Source organism: Chiloscyllium plagiosum, chromosome 7 (assembly GCF_004010195.1).
Source record: "Chiloscyllium plagiosum isolate BGI_BamShark_2017 chromosome 7, ASM401019v2, whole genome shotgun sequence".
NCBI lineage: Eukaryota > Metazoa > Chordata > Chondrichthyes > Orectolobiformes > Hemiscylliidae > Chiloscyllium > Chiloscyllium plagiosum.
Genome location: NC_057716.1, coordinates 44,546,490 through 44,549,731, shown reverse-complemented (window position 1 = coordinate 44,549,731; position 3,242 = coordinate 44,546,490). Strand labels below are relative to the sequence as shown.

The 3,242-nt window shown below is 40.3% G+C and overlaps 1 non-coding gene across 1 annotated transcript; it reads right to left on the bottom strand.

Moving 5' to 3' along the window:
* Nucleotides 1-2,006: 2,006 nt before the first annotated feature.
* trnat-agu lies at nucleotides 2,007-2,080 on the bottom strand. The gene has a single exon. It is a non-coding gene; the product is annotated as a tRNA-Thr (tRNA).
* Between the last annotated feature and the right edge of the window lie 1,162 nt (nucleotides 2,081-3,242).

Below are 3,242 nucleotides of genomic sequence, written 5' to 3'. Positions count from 1 at the left end.
ATAAATGATTTTGGAAAGAATTTGGGTAGGTACTCAAAGGAAATAAACCTGCAGGGCTATAGGGCTTGAGTAGGATGTGGGACTAGCTTGTTTGCTGGTTGATTTGCAGCATGGACATGATGGGGTGAATAGCCTCATCTTGTGCTCTAAATGATTCTGTGACCGTTTCAAACGTTACCACTAGTGGTACATGCAGTTGGAACATGACCATACTCAACACATGCTGGTGAATGCCACCATCTTGGCAGCAGTCATAATCCTTTCAGTCTGTACCAGTCCAGATCAAACTATGGAATGACTGCAGGGTGATAAGGGCTCTCCATCTTGCAGCTAGCTCCTGATGTCAGTATGAGGCACATAAGCAGCATGTGTGCAATGTGAGTCATTCACCACATGAAACATCTTTAAACGGACCATTGGAATACTGAGGTGATGGTACGACAGATTGAACTGCTGGAGAATGCTCCCCTATCCTTCCCAATAGATGCCAAAACACTTGGCCTAATTTATCATAGTCTGCATATGCTTGACAACATGATCATAAGAACATGGCCTTTGCTGCTGGAATACAACAACCAACTCAGAAGAGCAGGAGCTGGTGAAGAAAAACGGTCAGTCTGTTCTCCAGCACTGTGTTACATTTGATTCCTCACGAGAACAAAGAGAGATTTAGGAATTGGAGACAGCTTTTTTTTAAAATCTGGACATCCCATTGCTGTGGGGATAGATTGATGGGGATTTTATTTTCATTTTGGGGTTTTTACTGTATAATTTCTGACAAAAACAGTTAGGTTAGATTGGGATGTTGGTTTGGGGTGGACAAGCTGAACCAAAGGGTTTGTTTCCAAGGTGTATGACTCTTTGTCCATAACCATGTCTTCAGCCTCCATGCATAAATCCCTTTTTCAGTGCAACCAATTTCATTCGTCCTCTTGCTTTTTACTATGTATATGCCAATAAGAGACTTTTGGATTATTTTTATGTTAGCTACCAGTATCATCTCATAGCCTTCCTTTACTTCTCTCATTTCCTGTTTGAACTTTTTGTATTGAATCTGGTCCTCACACGTATTCTAAACATGTCAGCTATCATACACACTATTATATTTTGCTTCTCTGGTACTTACTATTTCCGTTATTTAAACTGGTCTTGGGATATGAACATCACTGACAAGACTATCATTCATTGCCCATCACTAATTGCTCTTGAGCAGATGGTAGTAAGACACAGTCAGTGACTTGCTAGACCATTTCAGAGGGATGTTAAGAGTCACCTACATTGCTATGTCCCTGGAGTCACTTGCAGACCACAGCATGTCAGAATGCCAGATTTTCTCTCCTGAAGGTCATTTCTGAACCTGATGAGTTTTTATGACAATCCAGTAATTTCGTGGCCATTATTAAGGAGATTTGCATTTATTCCAGTTAATAGACTATTAATCTACTGATTAAATTTGCTTCATCTGACCTCCATGGTGTATTTTGAACTTATATCTCCAGAGCGTTAGTCCACTAATGTAACACTGCTCTGTGCCATCATTCCCCACCTGTAGGAATGAAATTCACAGTTTCAATTGTTCCCCTCCTGCATAAAGCTCATGAAGGTCATGCTGTGGTAGAAGGTGAGCTGTTGCATTTGTGAGGCTAAAGACAAAACAGCACGAATCATCTAGCAAATTACAGCAATTCGCAATTCACGGGGCATCGTCTGCTGGTAGACTTACGTACATAAGATAGCCATTAACCCCAATGTTTCTAGAATCAAATTCTGGGCAGTCATATCCTAACTCAAGCCCTGCAAAGAGGCTGAAAAGGAACACAGTTTGCAAACTAGAATCTGAAAAATGATATATACCACCCAAATGCTCAAGCCAACATCTACCTTAGTTTAGATCAGAGTGGTGCTGGAAAAGCACAGCAGGTCAGGCAGCATCCGAGGAGCAGGAAAATCAATGTTTCAGGCAAAAGCCCTTCATGAGGAATCAGCAAACTTTTAATACAGCAGGCAGGCACCACTGGGACTTGAACCCAGGATCTCCTATTTACTAGGCAGGCACTTTAACCATCTAAGCCATGGCACCATCTATTTGCTAGATAGGTGCTTTATGCAAGCAGCATGTAGAGATCTTTTGTTTGCAGCATGTTATGCATTTATTGCTTGTTACATATAGTAGACCACAGGGCATGTACATTTTAAAATGGCAACAATACACAGTGCTCTTCTAAAACATTACATTCCTGTAACTTTGGAAAAACACATAAAAAGTATTATCATTACGTCCATACCTTCCTGTGCTGCAACCCAGAGTCAAACTGGAGGGTGGCCTTAAGTGGACTGTTATCCTTTGCAGGATTTTGACCAATAGTGTCTCCAAAAGTTTCATTAAAATCATCTGCTGTATCCATATGGTACAATCATTTCCCTCCCTCCTCAAAAATAACCTAGTTTTTAGGCCTACTAGATCTAACTTGTGACCCCAGTGCATTCTCAGCATGTCACGCAATATGTGCTGGCAGTCCCATGTTTCTGCAAAATTAACTGACCCCACAATGAAACATAAGGTCAGCTCATTGCATTACAGGTGCACATACCGCCCCTGGGGGCATGATTGAATTATCATTCCGGATGTGTAACTGGTGGAGTTTAATAGCTCACCAGGTATATTGGTTGAAAACACAACAGGATTGAACCAGTCCTCAGATACAAAACGATGTGTTTTATAAACAGGAACAAAAGAAAGTCATTTGGCAGAAAACTATCTGAACTCTAGATAGACTTCCAGTGATAAAAGAGATTCAACAGGACACTCACTTATTCTATTAGAATACTGATTTTGTTTAGGAGCCTGAGAACATTGTACAATTTCTTTTTAATTTTATTTTTATACTGCTTACAGTCAATTTATAGTTTTCTGAAGGAGTAATGGAATGCAACAACTTCCTCCAGATAGACCCACACCATGAAGTAAATGTCAAAATAGCAGCTAGTCAGCTGCAGTATCCTGGTACATTTTGCTCTGTTGGTGAAGATGTACCACAACAACAAACAGATGATGGATAATTGTACTTTAATATAAAAAAACACAATCAGGATCATGATGAGGAAATATTGTAAATTATTGTGTTCAGCGTGCCCTTAAATGTGAGCAAATATCTGCAAGAATTTTAGTGTATAGGGACGTTTGCAAGAGCCAGATGGTGAGCATTATGGAAGCTTGTGATGAATCTGTAAACAGACTGCCC